General features: G+C 34.6%; 1 long non-coding RNA gene across 4 annotated transcripts in view; it reads right to left on the bottom strand.

The window, feature by feature from the left end:
- LOC138921018 (uncharacterized) overlaps positions 1-21,878 on the bottom strand; it is a 73,501-nt gene that overhangs the window by 51,051 nt on the left and 572 nt on the right. For 3 of the 4 annotated variants that reach the window (XR_011433175.1, XR_011433176.1, XR_011433174.1), the window contains exons 2-3: positions 1,627-1,863; positions 534-676 (exon numbers count right to left, since the gene is read on the bottom strand). This is a non-coding gene — a long non-coding RNA (uncharacterized lncRNA). Of the gene's footprint in view, positions 1-533; positions 1,117-1,626; positions 1,864-21,878 lie in introns of all 4 variants that reach the window. The other variant, XR_011433177.1, reaches the window with a different exon arrangement.

The raw sequence follows: 21,878 nt of genomic DNA, 5'->3' as shown, positions 1-21,878 counted from the left end.
ATCTACACACAATGAAATTTGACGTCATGAATTATTAGAACTGAGGTATACAAGGGGGTGCTCTAAAAGTGAATTCAAAAATACCCTTGTTAATTATAAATAACAATGTATCATATAATTGGTTATGAAATTAAAAGGTGAGTTTCTCTTTAAATAGATACTGGTGCTTGTTACTTGTCAAAGGTATAATAAACAGTAGGTGGACAGAATTATTTCACAGAATATTTGCATGGAATCTAAATGCGTTATCATACAGTCATATATCCATAGTCATAAAAAGTCACGTTTGTATCCATTATTGCTCTTTGACTTACGCATTTTATTTTTCCTCAGTTTTCTCATTTGTAAAAAAAAAAAAATTCATTTGACCAGAAGATTCAAAATATCTTTCCTATTAGACCTCCTAAAATCATGCCACAAAGATATTTCTTTCTTGATTCCTCTATTTTTATGCTGTCATTGATGCATTAAAATGACAGTGTTATCTTAGATTTTTATTTATTGAGTAGGAAAATAAACGTATGGCAACTTACCAAACAAACGACATTCTCAAACTTTGGAAGCCTGCCAAACTTGCTTTTAATTCAAGCTGTATTCAGAATGTGTGGAACACTAGGACTATATTTATGTGATAAGAAAATGACCTCTTTCCTGATTTGTTCCATGCCCTGTAAATCTGAGAAAGGTTGGAACATCATTTTCCAATAAGTAAGATTTCTTTCCTATAAGTTTCCCAGAGTCATGCATCATACATCGAGAGACAGAGACAGAGAGAGATAGAAATACCCAACAATGACCATAATAGGAAAGGGAATGTTGCAAAAAGTAGAAATAGACATTAGCAGATAGATAATTTATTGGGGTAGGAGTCAAAGATCTGGATTTTGTCCCAACATTCTTGTGCGCAAACTTTACGACCTCCAAGAAAGCATCTTTACGTGTGCATGCTGCTCATACACGTATGATGATACTCTCCTCTTTGTCTCAAGTCGCAGATTCAGTTTCCCAAATGTCCTCATTAGGTTCTCTCAGAAATTACTATTCTTTATGAGAAATTCTTATTATTCCTCTCAACTCATTATAAACCTTTTGGGTAAGAGTGTAATCAGGCAAAGGCTGCAAGTATAAGAAAACAATCAAGGGCGAGATGGGATGTGACATCGTGGTGGGATAAAACATAATGGATTACTATAACCATTGAAGTCCTCAGTGTTTTTTCATTTCCAATTTTCATATTACTTCTTTTTTACACCTACACTTGAGGGTTACTATCATTATTTTTGTTTTTGGTCATAGTTCAAACTAACTGAAAGTATTTCATTTAACCTCATGCCTTGGCCCCATATTTTACACTATGGAAATCATGGCCCCACTTATTTGCATTATGGCAGAGTTTTAAAGCATTTGCTTAAATAACATAGGTGCATATTTTTTTAAATGAATAACCCAGAAAAATTATCCGTGTAACTTTGCCTGGGAAGCTTGGAAGTATTACACTTAGCATAAAATTTAGTGTTAATTTTGTGGTGGTGGAAGATAGAATTCATACGCAATGCGTTCCAAGGTGAGTAGGAACTGAGGAGGTAAAAATAGTACATAGAGAAAACTTTTTCATGAAGTTTGTACCTGAATAAGAAGAAGGAAATGAGGCAGTGACCAGAGTGGATTATCGGGCATATCCTTTGAATTTAGCTCTTGCAAAGATCTCTTTCTCTTTCTCAGACACTTTTTCCATCTTCACGTTTAAATGAGGTCATTCACGGTAAGCACATCTATCTAACACGTTGGAAGTATTCAATAAAGATTACTTCAGTGATTCACATGGTTTGCTCCGAGAATACCGTCTGTCCATTTTTCAGGGGTCTGAGAAGTCAAAAATAAATTCATAAATATACAAGGACATTGTTTGCCTTTTTCGCACTTCTCACGTGAGTGTGCAGCGAGTTTTTCATGGCTATTAGAGGTGTGAGTTTGTGATAGGTTGAATGCAGAAGCAGATATAAGAATCCAGCTCTCTTCTATTTAGCCAAACAAAGAGACTTGCAAAATGTGCAACAGTGCCTCTCTTCTCTTTAAATAGTTTTGTTTGGGAAAATGTAGTTATTTATATAAATAAGAAATGAATCTATCACTATTTTTAAATAAATTTATGACTAATTTTTAATATTCTCTCCTTTAAATTCTCATATGGTAAATACCATAAAACCAATTAAAAAGAAACTTTTTGGGATTCCCAATAATTTTTAGGAGTGTAAGGAGGTACGAAAACCAAAGGTTTGAGATGTGCCTAATTAGTTTGTACTATTATTATTACTTTATATAATTAAGTGTTTTCTGAAATTCAGTGTCTAAGTTTTTGTAGGTTAATAAGCAAAGGAAAATTTGAACCTAGACTTCAAACCTGAAAGAACTATTATTCTTTAATATATTTACGCCTGATTGAACCCTCTATTATTTATATTGCTTGTCTACCAGATGAAATAGAAAATAGATGATACTTTATATAATTGGTGAAAGCTAAACACTGTTCAAAATGCTCTGGTAGAGAGTGCACTGGGATAGAGTGCAAACAGATTATTAAAATAATTTTTTATTCATTGATCGTAGACCAGTGAATAGATAGTTAGGTGAAAAAAATGATACTTGATAAACTACAGTGAAGGACTCAAGTTCAGCAATTTCTTTTAATGCATAGTTGACATTGTTTCTTAATGCACTATAAACTCTAATTTTATAGACTCAACTTGTTAAAGAATGCAACATTGTGGTTATGATGAGAACTTTTCTTAACTCTCCGCATTTTAAACTTGGAAGATTTTGATTTTGTTTTTCTTTCTTCATTAAAAAAATCACATTAGCCCTTCATTTTCACATGGAACCCCAATTCTATGTGGTGATTCTTTGAAGACTAACTTTTTTAATTGTAAGAATAATAACAACTTTAGTTATTTTGAGGTAATAGTAAAATATATATCAGAAAATATAGTGTCAAAAGAAATACAAAATCTATTGCTCTGATCTAATCTATTTCCTTAATAGCACACTGTCTTAATTATTGCACTTTGTAGTATGTCTCGAAGTCAGGTACTGTCGTTCTTCTGACTTTGTTCTTTTCTCTTCAGTATTGTTGTTGGCTATCGTCATTCTTTTGCTCTTTCATACAAGCTAGAATTAGTTTGTTGAAATCCACAAAATAACTTGCTGAGATTTCGATAGGGATTGTGTTGAATTTATACATCAAGTTGAGAAAGCTGACATCCTGGAAATATTGAGTCTTTCTATCTATGAACATGAAATATCTCTCCATTTATTTAGATATTCTTTGATTTCATGAGACTTTTACAGTTTTCCTTATATAAATCTTGTACATATTTTGTCAGATTTATGCCTAAGTATTTCATTCTTTTGGTGCCAATATAATGATATTGTGTTTTTAATTTTGAACTCCAACTGTTCATTGCTGTTATATGGAAAAGCAACTGACTTTTGTATATTAAACCTGTATCCTGCAACCTTGCTATAATCACTTATTAGTTTTATGGCTTTTGTTGTTGTTGATTGTTTGGGATTTTCCTGTGTAGACAGTCATGCCATCTGTGAACAAAGATATTTTCTTCCTTCCTAAGCTGTCTTTTATTTCCTTTCTTGTCTTATTTCATTGGCTAGTACAATGTTGAAGAGAATGGTGAGAGGGGACCTCCTTACCTTGTTCCTAATCTTAGTGGGAAAGCATCCAGTTTCTCATCATTAAGTATAACATTATCTGTAAGTTTTTTGTAGCCGTTCTTTATCAAGTTGAGGAAGGTTCCCTCTATTAGAGTAAATTTTAAGCCTAACTTTTTAAGGCTATCATGCTAATGAATGCAGAACTTACATCTCATTACAATGGAGATAGCTTAAAAGGAATAATTTTTGGTTACTTTTGTTTGTGTTGTTGTTATTTGTTTTGTTTTAGCAGCACCCATCATCAAATTATCTAAGACAATTCTATACTGTCATGAATATTCCAGAAAGATAAAGGAGACGTTAGCGTCACCCACAACTCTGAAGGACATATTTTTGCATCTTATGATTCTTGGTCTGTGAGAGACCACACCCACTGTAGAAACTGAAAAAACTTCAGATATTTACTTTCTTGAGTTGTCTTGAAACTAGCCTGTTGGAACTGGAATAAGGCTCAGACAGCCCATGTATGCACCTTATACTTCTAACACAGAGCTGTTATAACAAAGTAGCATGCATAATGGAAAATTCACTCAAGTGATGAAGACTAATTTTTTTGGTCAATTTTTCCTTTAATAACCTCCAACTTTTTGTCAATAAAGTGAGAACTACTAAGTAATTGGCATTTTCATGCTGTTGATGTTCTGCAGGTACCTGGTAGGAAAAGTACATACCTTAGGATGCATTATGAAAGTAAGCGTAAGACCTGCCTCACAGTTGGAAGAAATATATTTACATCAGAAAGTACTGTCCACTCTACCTTCAAAATACACTACCATCCCAGTCCAAATCACCATCAGTTCTGCCTTGGCAATTTCAATTTCAATAGTTTCCTAACTGTTTCAAATCTTCCCTATAGTAAGAGAGATATTCTCTAATTTTCAACTTGTTTTATTTTCTTTATAACCTTTAACATTACTTGAAATTATCTTGTCCATTTTATTTCATTCTTTTATTATCTATAATCAATGAATCTCAAAAACATTTATGTTAAATGAAATAAGTCAAATACAAAATACCAAATGCTTTATAATTCCATTTACACTAAATTCTAGAAAAGGCAGAAATGTAGCGACAATAGTTTCCTATGTCTGGGAATAGGAGGAGAAATTTCCTGCAAAGGGGCCCAAGGGAACTTTCAGAATGAGGGAATACTTTTATACCTACAATCCAAGATCATTTCTAGAAAATAAAGGCCAGACTATGCATGCTAAAAGGGCATAATATGCACTTGGAAAAAATTTCCGTGGAAGGGTTAATTCCAAGACTGATCTTAATAAAATGATTGGATTTTAAAATATGTAGTCAAAATAAAAATCCTTTAGGCTTTAAGGTCTCAACGAAGTCATTTGGAAGGGACAGAAAGCCCAGATGGTATTATTTTAGGAGTAGCTTACAAAGCAATAAAACAGAAGACAAACATTTAAAGAAACTCAAGGAAAGAATACGTTGCTAATATTTTATATGCAGCCAAGCAGTCACGCATCTATCAATATGTAGTAAAACAGTTTTAAGCACTCCAAGCTGAAGGAAGAGCACTGCATCAGAAGCCCTTTGCCAGAAATCTACCGTGGGACAACAGTAGGCACCAAAGAAGCAACGCCTGGGGAAATTAGCAAAGGATTGGTTATCCTTTTAGATCACCCAACCTTGTACTCACCCATTCATTTCCATCCCTATCAAAGATCTGAACTTAGACTGAATCAACAACATTTAAAGTAGATCATTTATTAGTGCTTATTATAAGATTCCAAAGCTATGTAAACATTTATATGTAAATTAATCTTATATATATCAATTGATTGATAAACACCACTCATATATATATATATCAATTTATATATATATATATCTCATTTAATCTTCACAACAAATCTAAAACGTAGATACTATCATCCCATTTCATGGATGAAGAAATTGAGACATAGAGCCTTTAATGAACTTTCTCAAGCTCACACCCCTTGCAGCTAATGGAATCTGACACCAGAACCCACACATCTGTGACCACGAGGCTCACAATTGGTTTACTACTGCAGCTCAGCAATGGCTCCACCGCCATCCTAGCAGCAGAATTACTTGACATCCTACCTCAGCATATTTGCAAAAATCCTCATGTTGTGGGTCTTCAGGACAGCTTACAAATAGAAAAACATTAACACTGAGAAAGTGAGCGAAAATCTTAACTAATTAAAGTATTTGCATTTGTCAAAACACTCTTGGACTTGGGGACCCCAAAGATACATCTCTTATTTCTTTCGCACATTTTGCTGTATTAAAGTCAGCAAAAATGTGTAGTATACAAAGGGCAAAAGTCTTTAAATTGACTATGACAGAATTGTAAACCAATGCCGATCAGATTACATAGTGGTAACGCTGGCAACATCCCTGTCCGTGTTTCCAGAATGACTCCCTCTCACCACAACATAGACATATTTTACTTTCTAAATCAGGAAACAAACTTTAAAAAAAATTAGTTTTCTATTCATAAAGGTCTGATTGATTCCGTCATCTATTCTACAAATTACATATTGGCCCTAAGTAGGAAAATGAGTAAAAGCTATCCTAACTCCATAGATTCATTTATGTACTATGTGCTCATATCTTTACTTTTGGAGGTCAGAAAAGCCTTATATGTGTAAGGAAGCAGGAGAAAAATTTGAAAAAATGATCTCTACGTAGATTTTTAGTGCACTGCATTAGTACCTGAAGACAAAAAGGGAATTTTAGGTAAATTTCTTATTGAACTAAGATCAAGGAAATTAATAGAGTACTAAAGGGGTAGTCTATGTGCCAAATTTATTTCTGAAATTAAAATTATGTAATATCTCCACTCACCCACACATATACATACATATACCTTCCATGAAAAGATATTACAAAATAGATGGCAAAATAAGACCTTAAAATTTTGAATAATTTAAGAGTAAATTATGGTACAAGAGTTTCCCCAAGATAGTTAATATTTACATGTTGATTGATTGAAATAAGTTCTTTGGAAAAAGGAATCATGACACGGGAATGATAATAGATGAGTGATATTAAGTCTTCAAGATTTAGCCAGGAAAATATGAACATAGCTGTTTATCCCAAGATCAGATGGCAACCAAATGAAGCCCCCATGGAAAGTAAACATTAAATCTTCTTTATTTGACAAATCAGTAGTGTCTCCAGGAAGCAGAATTATATTTGCCTTTCTTTATGTTAATGTTTATTGCTTTATTTCAATGATTTCATATTATAAAATCAGAAACATTATTTTGTCTATTAAATACGATGTTGAACTATTGGGCTTTTGGACTGAATTATTCTTTTTGTGTTAAGAAATTTTCCTTACAATCTAAGTTCATTCCAATTTATTCAGAATTTTTATGAGAGAAAAATGGTGAATTTTTCTAATGTCTTCTTGAAACTCATTGAAGTGCTTGTGATTTTTCTCCTTTGACCTACTATAGACAGTATTTGATTAATAGGAACCCTAAGATTATACTTTTAAAGGATCTTAAATAAGTCATAGTGTAATTTCTTAATTTCTGAAATGTATCCAATAACATCTTGTTGGGTGAGTTTTGCATCTATTTTCATATTTTGCTAGTCAGAAGTTTTCTTTTTTGTGTTGATATCTGTTCAGTTTTGTAGTTGTCTTACAGTGGTTCTATAAATAAATGAACTGAATACCTAGTTCGTCTTCAGATTCATGCAATCAGTCTTTCCTCCTCACCAGTCCATGAAACCACGGCAGTCCGGGTCATCCACGACCTTCTCGTTATCACATAGACTTCATCCTTCTTTCCTCCTACTTGAACTTTTGTTACTAGGTGAGATTTTCTAAAACCCTTTACTTCTTGAAACTTTATTTTGTCTAGACTTTCTTTCCTTCTTTGGTCCTTCTTTTTTTCAATTGACTTTTTAAAGTTTGCTTTGTCTGCCAATCCCATAAATATCAATTTCCACCAAAGCATGGTCCGCTACTACTTCTCATTCTACTTCTTCTCCCTGGACGATCTCATCTACTATCATAACTTCTATTCTTAGTCATAAGGTGGTATTTCTGTATTTATATTTATATCTCTATATCTTCAAGATGCCTCTCCCCTGAGTTCCCATTCCGTATATCCAGCTTCCGAATGAATATATTTACCAACATATTCCAGAGCATCCCAAACTCAAAATGTTTCTCCCACATCTACTCGTCTTTCTATTCCCTAATCTACCATCCAGCAGATTTTCCAAGGCAGAAACGAGTTCACCTCCTTCATTTTGTTTATCCCAAATAAACACATCCAACTGGTGATCAAACCATTTGACTTTTGTCTTGTGAACATTTCTGACTTCCGTCTTGTCCTCTCTATCTCTACTGCCACTTACTTTCTGAATTCCTTTTGTAATTCACCAGATTTTGCTATCCTTTTCAATCATGTCTTCTTTTCTCCAGTGCCCTTATCCTCAACTTATTTCTCTTGTTGTCATGATAATAATTTTTCTAAAATTCTAACTTGAACATATCACTCACTAATATACAATACCCTTGAAGAGTTCCTAGTAACCCAGAAGAAAAATGGAAGTCCAATTCAAAGTGGTTTACAAAAATACATGTTATAGGGGAAAACAAATAGAGGTAATCATGTAACAAGTAAAATTAGAATAGAAAATTTGATCATTTAAGAGGTAAAATTAATTTATACATATGTCGAGACAGGATTCAAATTTGCCTCTAAGATTCCAAGTGCTTCATAGAAAGAATAAGAATATCATATATAAGGTTGAGCACTTTTTCTCAGGATTTTTTTTCCTTAGAAGAAAGTAGGTACTTATAATACTTTATCTTAAGAGAAATTTCTCTCATAGAACCTCACAAAGCCAAAGTTATGTTACATAGTAGTCAATACCCTCAGAAACAGCTCCACAATAAAATACAATCGTTAAGTATGGCATGATGCCAATGTGAAATTCTCCAGTAAAAAACGATTGCATGAGTTGTCAAAGTAGTGTAGTCTAGTTGGTTCTCTGGTGAATTAGTTTTACCCAAAGATAAAATTTAATGCTTTTGAAACACTCTGTAAGATATTTTATATATCCTTCAAGCAATACTCAAAATTTGTTAAGATTTAGACAGCAGCAAATTTCGGGTTATATTTTCTAGCAAGTGCTTGCAATACAATTTTTTTATGGTTTTAATTAAGGATAGACCTATTGTCCTTGATGCTGACCTTGAAGGGTGGTAAGATTTGAAAGGACATGAGTTCATTTTTTTTAAATTAAGACAAATTGACTCGTATCTGAACAGATTATTTTTTAATTCCCTACAGAATTTAACAACGTGAGTACCTGCAGAAAAGGTCAATATTTCCCTCAGAAAATAGTTTGGGGTTATTCCAACATCCTAATTGGTAAATATGTTAATTACTTGGTCATCATATACAAAATGTGAATAGAAACAAGAAAGATATAAATATAATACCTTACAGAGTGTAATTAATAGTGGCTTAAGCATGAAAGATCTAAAATTTGCATATGTTGGCCATCTATTTTTTATTTTGCAGAAATATTTTCTCCTTTGCTTCAAAATTTTTAAAATTTGATCCATCTAGTCTATGTCTAGTCTGTTCTCTCTCCGATTCCCCCCAAAGATGACTATATTCACTTTACAACAATAGGTAGTCAAATTTACTGTATTAATAGAAATGAAAACCTCACAGGTTAAACCCAACATTCTGTGGTTCACCAAAAACAAAGTTCTTCCTGTCTTCTTAAAAAAACAGCTGATGGCAAAATAAATACACTGCTACCAAGGCAGCCTGAAGCATAATCAATAAATTTACTTGCATAAACTTCATGTTCAATACCTATATAGTGACGGGCAAATCAGCAGGAAGCTGCTTAGATTGCCAAAAGGATTATTGGATAACCTAATTTTGCATCTTTCTGGGGAGGAAACAGAAAAACCACTCCTTCAAAAAAGCCTACCTAAATCTTCAGGTGATCGTCTGAGTGATTTCTGACTCAGTGTTTGTGCATATTGGTTATTAAGATGGCCACAATCTGAAATCCACTTTACTACTCTAAGCTAAAAATGATGTTCCTAAATGAAATTTAAAGACTACATCAATGCTCATGAAGGAAGGGCTACATATTAAATTTAAAAGAACATCCCTAACTTGCTACTTTATTTATTGGTTGGCAAATTAGTTCTTCAAGTACGTTTTAGGCTGAAAAGATGTTTTAGTCTGTGCTGAAAGGTCTCTAGCACACAGACTGGAAACATCACCGGCTTGTTTATTGTGCTAAATCACCCTGCTATCTCCATATCAAAGACTTCCTATGGAATTTGCTATCTAAGTAGTGCTTATTTCACCAATCATATCAATTTGAGCGCATTAAAAAGCTGCTTACCTCCAAGTCATTGATGAGAACTGTAGTCTTGGGTTAAAATGTTTGAGTGTACTCTGCAAGTCACACTCCGTGCCTGCTACTAGCTCTTTAAACAAATTTCATGCCATATGACAGAAATAACTGATGGTTTGCAAATTGTCCCATGCAATGGGGCTCCTGCATATTTGGCTTTGTGTCCTTGGAATGGTTTTCAGCATCACTGAGCAGAAAGCACACAACTTCCTGAGTAACAAGGAATGATGCACATACAGAGATTGACTTGGCATCTGTTACATAAACTTTCTGTTTTAGATTTGCAGAATTTACATAACATTGGAGCAAAACAATACTCTGCAAACATATTTGTGGTGTCAGTTCAATTTCCCTACAGTGCCATTCTAGAGTCAACAAAAATATCTTTCACTTATTTTTTAATCTATCCATCTTTTTTAGACTTTTTCTTCTACATAATAGATGCTGTTTGAAATTTAGGAAAATTGGAAGTTACTTAATGTATTGGAAAATAGTTTTATAATTGCTTTGATAATCAGTAACTTTTGAAATATCCACAACTTTCCTACTCCAAAATTAATTTCAACAACTGTTTAAAGGAATTATGGTTTATATATATAAGAATTTTATATATGTAAAACTGAGTTTACAAGTCCAAACTGAAAGCCATATTTAAAGATTTGTTAAACATTTCTTTAATGATCAGTCACAGCTTATATTTTTTATCTTGCATGATGTCACAACAAAAGTATTGTTATAAGTGCACAACGATGTTCAGTAATTCTGAAATAAATATAAAGAATAAAAGCATGAACATTTAAAACTACTAAGTCATAGAATGGCTATACCCTTCTTTTATTTATTTAGAGTCTCTGTATGTCAAAAAAAAAAAAAACTACTTCCCAAAATTCTACAACTTCAAGCTAGCCTTTTTCTTAGTTTTCTCTATTTCATAAATGGGTTATACATAAGTGAGTTACACATTCAAACTGTGAATGAAGCACTTCCAATGATAATAAATTCAAAGTATTCATTGTTGAGCTATTTCCAACATGAAAACATGAGTTTTCATCCATTATAAGAATAAAAAGACACATGACATTTTCTACTCAATGACTTGGGTGGACAGTAGAAATTGGGAGACCACAAAGTAAACTTATAAATACATGACAGACGATTAATGTAAGAACTAAGAGTATTTAAGTCAAGAATGTTTGGTTCTTCAGGTAGGGCGATAAATTGTCATTTCTGGATCATTTGAAAGAGGTTGTTTTTATAAACTAAAATGACATCTTCATAATCATTATAATTAACTGATGAATTCGGATCATCCCTATGGCCAACTTGAAGTGAGACCTTTATTTTTTTCATTAAACTTTCAAGAACACTGGTTCTTAAAAATGATTCTGACAACACAACCTAAATCAGGACCACCACCGGCCAAAGTGTGCTGAATGTATTAGAACAAAGCATCTCCTCCTGTAAAGAACGCAGCCCCACACAGGCCAGGCTGGGTTAGCCCCTGCTCCCCAGTTCAGCCTGGTGCCCTTGTGCAGGGCACAGTCGGCACAAATTTGTACATAAGTTCAAGAGAACTGATTCGTTCGGATCTATGAGCACACATCCTCCGTCTCCATGCTATGCTTTCAATCTCACCGTACTTGGTATTGAGCTAATGATCTCCTGGCCAGGTATTACTTCCTAACACAGAGCTACAATGTTGGGTGGGACTGAGAAGCTGGTGAAGCACTTGGTGACATCCTGATATTTTCAGTATCTCTTATCTGAACTTAGGGAAATTTGTGACAAAATTGGGCTAAGAATCGCATACAGGGCAAATGTTATATATAACGTAATAATGTTTTCCTTCTTTCCCTCCTTCTTTGGATTCACTCAAATATTCAACATGCTATTAGAGAGGAAATTCCAAGATGAAATTCTGAATTATATGTATTTTGCCATAAGAGTATTGAAGGATGCCCAGAACTGCATTGACCGATCTGAAGTCTCTCCCGGGGTGTCCCTTACAGAATTACTTGAGTTCTCATGCAGAATTTTTTTTTTTAATTTCAGGCCAACTAATATTTTGAGGGCAATGTGCCATGCTAAATGTGCCAACACTTCAGGTGGCAGTAACTAAAACAATGAATCATGAGGAAGGTTGTGTCTCCTATGGGAGGGAAAAGGGGGAAACATTGTCGAATGCTTGATGGTATCTCCTCCTTCTGCTTTACGCAGATCAATGTCTCCTTTGCAAAGTCATTTAAAAGCTGGTTGAAATATCCTACTGAGAGGCCTGGGCCTTTCCCCTCCTTTGACAGTCAAAGGAGATAAGACAAAATCCAACCAGCCAAAAACTTCACTGTGGGCCAGAATCTCCAGCCTCTCTGGGTTCTCACTCCCATTACTTCCCTGATTTACTCGGACTCCAGGGAACACACATGGGATGCGCTGACTGATGCTGTCCTCTGCACGGTCAGAGCCAAGGCAATAGCTCCTCATAGGATGACTGATCATTATCTGGCATACTTTCATCCATGGGAGAGCCTCGCTGGAGAGCACCGTCTTGCCTTGTATCGTGCTGATCCTGACTTAGACATATTACAAATTACTAACACGCATCAAATCAGTGCTTTGCCTAGTTTTTATTTGAATTACATCAAAAACTAAAATGATTGCCCACAACTGCTCCCATGTATTTCCATAGACAACAGCTCCAGAGGTCTGCCATTTGATTCTGCACTTTGGACCCTCAATCCTTGCATTTAGGCTTACAGCATGAGAAAGACCCTGCAGGTTGAGCTGAACACTCTTGGCAGGTATTGAGAGAGAGAGGGACAAAGCCAGAGTATCAGATGTGGCCTTTTTTTGGTAAGATTTTCCGGGATTTTTCTTCCTTTTCCCTCTTTCTGTCTGTCTTGTGCTTGCGGGTGGCCTTTCCTTCTATGGTTGAAGCTAAAAGATGATGGGATTCAACTGTGTCACATCTTGTTCAAGTTGCCATTTGGGCAACAACAACATTCTATGTTCATTCAGCTGCCCACAAACCAGTATTTGTGAGTTTCCAGAGGTTAGTGACTCAAAATAAACAACTCTCCTTCTCTTTTTTCTGCCAGGGAAACTCACAAGAAGTCAAATTATCTCATTTTTGATTTTGGATCAGTTTCCACACTACCTGGAGGGTTTTTAAGGGATTTTATCATATACTTTGAAACCACTAGTCTAGATTGTACTACTCTTTTCTGGAATGTTTGGTAAGATCAGTTATCACTGGCAATCTGAGTCTCAGCTACTCAGTAACAAAACATGCCTACTGAGCTGGATTTGCGGATAGAGGAGAAGATGAGATACGTGTCTCTATATTGGAATATGTTAGCATTGCAAAAGAATATAATACAATGAAAGTTGTATTCTTATTGTACTCCAGTTATATTCTTGCTGTATTCCAATTTCTTATTGAAATCTTACACAATTTTTTCTAGAACTTACATTCCTTCATTATATTCCAAAGTACACCTTGATTTTGTAAACATTTAGTTACCCATGTTATAAAGAGTAGGGAATATTTGTTAAGACAGTTTGTTATCTATCCTCAAATATTTAAAAATAAGTTTATGAATAATCCTTTAAAAATTGAAAAGCTAAACCTTTATTAGTTATAGCTGCTTTTCAATTGGTCTTCACGGCCCAATATAGTTAAAATTAAAATGAGTTTGAAGGAATGTGTGGGATTTCAGTTTATGTAATTTCAGTCAGTGTTAGCAAGCTTATTTTGCTTTTTTTTTTTTTTCTGATTTAGATTATGTGGGAATGCTAGTGTTTTGGGAGAACCATAAGTGGCGTTTCAAATTCTTTGCAAAATGTTTAGTGAAGGAAGTCTCAGTTTAGGATCATTAATATTTAAGACATAAAAATGAGATCTTATTAGAAGATAATCAAAGACTGCAACTAATTTAGGGAATCAGTGAAAGCACATATTTAAGCCAAGTTGTCCATTTACAAATTACAGCTAGAGCAATTATTTTACAGTTTGAACTAAATACAATTATTCATAGAAATGTGTTTCCATGGCAATGACTTCTATGAGAAAAGATACTGCCTTCTGAATCCATCCCATTTTCTCTCCAAGGAGCCTGTAAACAATAAGGCCATAATTTGTATTTGTTTGCCTGCCATGAAGCTGGTCACAGATATGCAGATGATCAAATAGTTTATTACGGTACTGCGGGCACCGTCAGTGTGGCCTCTGCAAACTTCCAGCACTGGAAGTCTAAATTTAGGCACTGCTTTGTCCGCAACTTGGAGAACTTTTCAGCCTTGAATTACATCTCATTCTATTCCAATTCATCCATTCACTTAACCAGTACTTAGTGAACATGTGTTCCAGGCCCCGTCCTGGGTGCTAGGTATAAAGCACCAACAAAGTCAGCCACAAATCCCATTTCTTATGGAGCTCCCAATCCATGGAGAGGAGATGGGCTAAAAACAGTTAAACAAGTAAATAAATATAAAGTCTTAGGTCATCACAAGTGCACACAGGGTGGTATGCAGAGTGCCTGGTGGTGGGGCAGACAAAATTAGATAATGTAGTCATGGGAAGTCTCTCTGAACAGGATGCAATTTGAGATGAACCCTGAATGATGGGACAAAGTTAGCCAAGCACAGCGGTGGAGAAGGACTTTCCTGACTGTGGGAAAACAAGGACAAAGGCCTAGCTAGAGATGCAAAGAGGGCAGTGGAGCTGGAGCGTGGTGACTAATGGGCAGAGCAAGACACAAATTTGAAGACAGGCGAGGACCAGCTGTGCAGGCCTTGTGGGTTATAGTGAGGAGTGCAGACTTGATTCTAATGGAAATGGAAAGTAATGAGGGCTTTTTAGTGGCAGAGGAACATGTTTTGATGTGCATTGTGTGTGATCACTTTGTAATCCACCTTGCAGACTCTTCTAAATTTCCTAAATACTATTTCACATATCACATTGCCCATTCAACACTCTTAAATGTCTCTGAAATTTCATCAGAATAAAATGGCAGCTTGCATAAACAGTATTCTAGATCTTCCACAATGTGGGAGGCAATGAAATCCTCAGATCTTACTAAGCAAGACTTCCCTCCACGCACTCGGTGCTGCATTAAACTCTTCTGGTCAGGATCTTCCTAAACATATCATTTCCTTTCTTGCCTTCACAACCCTATCTTCACTCCTTCTCTGAACCACTCCGTCTCTTATTTCTTCTTCACAAAACTCTTTCCATTCTGTTCCTACTATCTGAACATTTGTATAACTGCCGCAGATCATTCCTGAATAAATTGTTTTCCCCTTTACCACTCATTAGGCACTTTTTGAAGCATATCCTCACGTCTTTGGTGCACAGAACCAAATAAATCAAGCCTAAGTTTGCCGATCTCCCATCCCATCACTATACACAATCCTTGATATAATGGACTCTCAAATGCTTGAAAAAAATAGTGATATATCAATATGTGTTTATCTATCTAAACTTTTTTTTTCTAGCTGAACTTTGAAGCAAAAGTCACCTTTCTGAGATGGCTAGTTGATCTGAGGTATAGTCCATGGTCATGAAACAGAAAACAAATTTTAAAATATGTAGAGGGAATGAGCCAATGGCCTTGAATTCACTGGCATCATTTTTAGATTTCTGTCTAACAATTCTGGAATGTTCAATGTTTTTCTTTAGGGAAATAAAGAACAACACCCAGGAAAGGATCTATTAATTTATCTGAGATAGTTTCACCTCAAGCCCAAGAATTTTACAAATGAGTGGGATGAGTTCATTTTCCTCGTGGATATCTCTTTGGAACACAAAACAACCACTTGCTGGAGTTTAAAAATAAATCAACATGGTCGGTCATGGCCTTTTCCAGCACTTTCCATTAACCTAAAGTCAATGAAATAGATTTAATCAGCTTGTTTTTCTTCAAAATAAACAACAGGGAAGTCTTCAACATTGATGGCTCTATTTCTTAAGGAGAGCAAAGAAAAACCAATGTAGCTGAGATGCAGAACCAAGAAGTGAATACTTAGAATAGACTCAGATGCTACAGAAATGTGAATAATATGGCACTAAATTGTTGAACTGACAGCAGCTGAATTTTTAATTTTCAATTTTAGGATAGTAGAGTACTTGTTTGCATATAGTCTGCTGCCTATCATTATAGTATACAAATGGGAAAACTATGGTGGTCTTTGGACATCTAATAACGATACATGGCTACTCACTTAAATACAATTTTTATCAGCAATGTTTGGACTACATAGAGCATAAATCATCCCAGGAAATAAAAATACCTGGAGACTAATTATGTGGTATCATAGAAGGTCAATGCCTTTATATTTAGTAAAATGATTCTATGAATGAATCTCAAAATCACTTGAAATATATAACTGAGAAAGGATCCTAGGCTGTGATATACAAGAAACACACAAGCACATGTGTACACATATGAAAAAAATTCCATTCAATATCCTGCTTTGTTTTTTAATATTTGTTGATCTCTGTTTCAAAAAAAAAAAAAGACTAAACATTTAAGTGGGAAAGATAGGAATGGGTTTATGATGCTGTGATTGGAACCTGGGTCATGTTCCACTAAACTGTTTCTACATGCAGAGAAATGACAGGATAATCTCTTCTTCCACAAACAAGTGACTACTAATATGTTTTTCATCCACATCCTCAGAAACAGGAGGATAAAAAGGTCAGATTCAACTCAGCCGAAACATCACAGCTTCCGAATATCTCTTTAATGTTCATCTTCCTAAGGTCTTCTAAAGAAACTTCTGCCAAATGGGAGGAACATTTTCCTTGCTGGAACTCAGGCTTCCCTGTCCAGATGTGAAATTGATGTTTATAAGAATGCACAGCCAAAAGTATTCCAGTGAACCCAGAGATGATCAAGAAATAAACTCCTAGTTGCACAGAACTGGTTTTCCTACTTGAAATTCCTCAAATCTAGTAAAAACATTTCCTTCTGGTAAACATAACTATTTATCTCTTTTATTTACTGATGACTAAAGTTCTACAGGATAGTATGAAATCTAGCTGCTTTTTTTTAGGGAGTTTGACATCTCACACTTTAAGCTTTTAACCCATCATTTGTGATCGTTTGCATGTATATTTCTTTACAACTTCCATAGCCCAGACAAAACCAAAAAGAAAAATGTGACATTAAAGGGCGGAGCAAAATCCTTATCTTACTGTTATTCATACACTTTCCTAATTAATTCCACACTGTAAGTGCCTGACTAAAGTCAAGTGTTTTCTCATTTTCTATCACCAAGAAGAGGAAAACTTTGAAATATTATTTGGCTTTCTGCACAGAGGGCTAAGTTATTTGGAAGGCTATTAAGATTGAAGTAAATCAAAATATCAGTGCCAATTAGGAGAGTGATAGAGCATACACGATGGGACACTGAAAATAAAACTTTTTAAAGTTTTATTAATAAACCTCTATTTGTAAAATAAAACATATGAAAGTCATCTCACATGAATTTTAATGAAATTAATTTCATAGCACTTCTTCCATTAAAATAAAAAGTGCTTCACAATTTTGTGATATTGACAAACTACATTATTTCTCAATATTCCAAATTTTTTTAAAAAATAGTAAAACATGGACATTTTTAAAAATGAGATTTTATTGGAAAGGAATTTTTTTTTTTTGAGGAAGATTAGCCTTGAGCTAACATTTGCCACCAATCTTCCTCTTTTTGCTGAGGAAGACTGGCCCTGAGCTAACATCCGTGCCCATCTTCCTCTGCTTTGTGTGTGGGATGCCTGCCACAGCATGGCTTACCAAGCGGTGCCATGTCCAAACCAGGGATCCAAACTGGCAAACCCCACGCTGCCAAAGCAGAATGTGTGAACTTAACCACTGTGCCATTTGGCCGGCCCCTGGAAAGGAAATTTTAAGTAAATAGCTAAGTATTTGTTGATTATTTAATAATTTTTTAATTAAACTTTTGCATTTGCCTACCTTGGATGATGAAAAATATCTAGACCATTATTTTGCTTTATGCTACCTTCTACATTAGGATTCATCTGTTCCTTCGGTGATGAGGGTGAAGCCTTTCATAAGATATTCCTCTTAGAAATGTGTAATGGTGTTACAGAGTAAAGATCCATGTAAAGGTTTGGTAGCCAGTAAATATTCTCAACAGGATAAAATAGATGAGGGAATAGAGAGTCCACAAGTGGACTTCTCACTGAAGCCCAACAGACTCCAAGAGACCACAATTGAATACAGGGAGAAAGAGGTGGAGCTGGAGCAAGAGAAGTCATGGGGGCAAGAGAACAAAGAACTGGTGAATCTAATAACCATGTCTAGAAATAACTGAGTATTCTTTTTGATGCATGGAGCTGGCTAGAATCAACTATATCAAATATATAAAAAGCCAATAAAGTTTTTAAGAATAATTTATTGTCAAAATAACTACCATCCTAGACCAAAAGAGACTATTACTTTTTTTTAATTGAAGTAACACTGGTTTATAACATTATGTATATTTATTATATATTATTATATTTGTTATTATAATTCGACTTCTGTATACAGTACATCGTGTTTGCCACCCACAGTCTAGTTTCCATTTGTCACCATGCAAATGTCCCCCTTTACCTTTTTCACTCCCTTCACCACCTTCCCCCTGGTAACCACCAATCTGTTCACTGTACCCATGTGTTTGTTTGTTTGTTGTTGTTGTTGTTTTATCTTCCACATATAAGTGAAATCATATGATAGTATTTGTCTTTCTCCATCTGACTTATTTTACTTAGCATCATACTCTCAAGGTCCGTGTTATTGCAAATGGCAAGGATTCATCTTTTTTATGACTGAGTAGTATTCTATTACATATATATATACCCCATCTTCTTTATCCATTCACCCATTGAAGAACACTTAGATTGTTTCCATGTTTAAGCTGTAGTAAATAATGCTGCAATGAACATAGAGTGCATAAATGTTTTCCATTTTGTGTTTTCATATTATTTGGTTGAATACTCAGAAGTGGAATAGCTGGATCATATGGTAGTTCTAGGCTTAATTTTTCGAGGAATCTTCATACTATTTTCCATAGTTGCTGCACCTACTTAAGACTTGAAACTATATTTGGGTTCCAAACCATCTCTGAGCAGGACGTGGGCAAATAAAACTGCTTGACCTACAGGAAGAAGCATTCCCATTTTTCCCTTTCTGAATCAGATTAGTTGCTGCTATATCCTGTCCTTGGTCCACGCTCATATGAAGAATGAGTAGGATACAGATCATTTGTCTCTTGAACCCACATATCACTGGATCAAGAGAAGCTCCATCCGGGCCCGATGTGAAGCTGAGGTGAAGAGACCATGGTGCATCACCCAGAGCTCCAGCGCTTGGAACTTGACTCATGCCTTGGGTTTTTGTGTCTCCGTCAGGAAGGGATAAGTGACTTGCATATGAGAAGAAGAGTGAACAGAATACCTGGTATTCAGCAGGGATGACAACAGTAAACAACAGTAAACTACAGCAGCGGTGTTGACTAATATCCTGTACCCCCTCCTTATAAGCAAACAGCAGGATTGCCATTTCCAGCCTATGTAAAGTATGTTTGTGTGTTTTCCTGTGACCAGTGAAAGGTGAACAGCAGGGGCTTTAAGGTGCTTCTGAAGAAAAGCTTTAACAGGCAGTGCCTGATTCATCATGTTCCCTTTTCCTGTCTCAGCTTTTGTCAAAATGGAGCCTCTTCAATCTGGGCCACTGAGAGATGAATGAGATAACCTCCCCCAGTGGTCTGCTTTGGGCATGTCAGATGAGCAAGAAATAAACAGTTTGTGTGTGTGTGTGTTAAGCTACAGCAACATCTAGCCGATCCTAGATAGCAAATCTAGAACCTTCCAGAAGAAGATAATCATAATAATTGAAAAAGAAAACAGCATCGAGATACAATAAAACAAGGAAGATCAAAAAGATAAAGGACAATAAAACTTACAGCCACTGCACCCAACAATCAAAGAATACAATGTACACATTCTTTTCAAACACATGCAGGATGTTAACAATAATTGACCATGTAATAAGACGGAAAGTGACCCTAAATATGTTTCACATGGGATATAAAATGAGTCATAAAGTTATAAATGATTAGCATCATACACTTTCTCACAGTGCAATTAATCTAGAAATCAATACCAAAAATTATCACTAGGAAAGCTTTAAATATTTGGAAATTAAGAAGTTTATTTCTAAAGAACATATAGATCAAGGAAAAAGTGATGAAAGAATTTAGAAACTACCTAGAACTGAAAAATAACAAAGATGAAATATATAAAAACTTGTGGAATACAGGTAAAGCAGAACATATAGGCAAATTCATTTTCATAATGTTTATATTAGAAAAGAAGAAAGGAAGAAAATTGATGAACCAATTATCCATCTAAAGACATAAGAACAAAAGCAAAGCAGAGTAGAAACAAGGAAATACTAAAGAGAAGAGGAGAAACTGGTGACAGAAAATAAACACACAGCAGGGAGGATACAAAGAGAAAACTTGATTCTTTGAAAAGAAAAATTAAATTAACAAACCTTTGGTTTGAAGGATTAATTTTAAAATGAGAGAAGGCACAAATAATATTAAGAAAATGGGACACAATTATTGATGCTATGGACATTAAATAGATGATAAGAGGGTATCATGAAATAGCTTTTTGCCAGTAATATTGAAAATATTAATGAAATGGACAAACTCCCAAAATTGTATAATTTATTAAAAGGAACAAAAAAGAAATAATATTTTTACCTTATCAAGGAATTTGAAACAGCAATTAAAAATCTTCACACAATGAAAACTCCAGGCACAGACAATTTGATTGGCAAATTCTACCAAAATTTAGGAACATATAATTCCAGTGAATCACAAACTATTCCAGAATACAGAAAAAATAAAAAACAATTTCCCATTCACTTTATAAGGCAAGGGCAACCTTGATACAAAATTTCACAAGACAAAGGGAGAAGAAAAATCATAGGTTGACCTAATCTCACTCATGAACATAGAAGCAAACATCTTAAACTAAATATTAATAAAATAAATCTAACAACTCCCAGGAATGCAATTTTGCTTTTAACTTTGGAAAAGAATGCATGCAATTTGTCACACCAACAGATTAAAGTAGAAAACCCATACGTTTTATTATTGTATTAAATCAGAAATAGCATTGGATAAAATCAAATATCCAATCAATCATGATTTTTTTAATGTTTCAAAACTAGCAATAAAAAGAAAATTTTTAATCTGGTAAAAACTATTTACAAAACTCCCAATTGTAGACACTTTAATCATGAAACGTTGAAAAGATTCCTTTAAGATCTAGCGTAAGGAAAGGATGACCACTAACACCAATTCTATTCAACATTATACTTTAGGATCCATCCCCTACAGTATAGCAATACAAAGAAATAATGTGAAAGCAGATTTTCATCTTTCATCATCTTCATGACATGATTATGCTCATATAAAATATATAGGAATCTACAAATATATAGAATATATAATGAAAGTTTAATGAGTACACTTATATAAAACACTAGGGGTAGGGGGATTCGGGTAAGATGAAGCAAAAATTTGTAGAGTCTCATTTTACTTAGGGAAGAGGTCACAGACTTTTAATAATTCTTTACAGTGGTAGAATATATAGATTAAAAAAGCTTGGTAAAAATATAATGGTGACTATAAGAATAGCAATATCCTGTAGAACTTTCAAATGCCTAGATAAATAA

Source organism: Equus caballus, chromosome 27 (genome assembly GCF_041296265.1).
Source record: "Equus caballus isolate H_3958 breed thoroughbred chromosome 27, TB-T2T, whole genome shotgun sequence".
Classification (NCBI taxonomy): Eukaryota; Metazoa; Chordata; class Mammalia; order Perissodactyla; family Equidae; genus Equus; species Equus caballus.
This window is presented reverse-complemented; position numbering and strand designations above follow the sequence as displayed.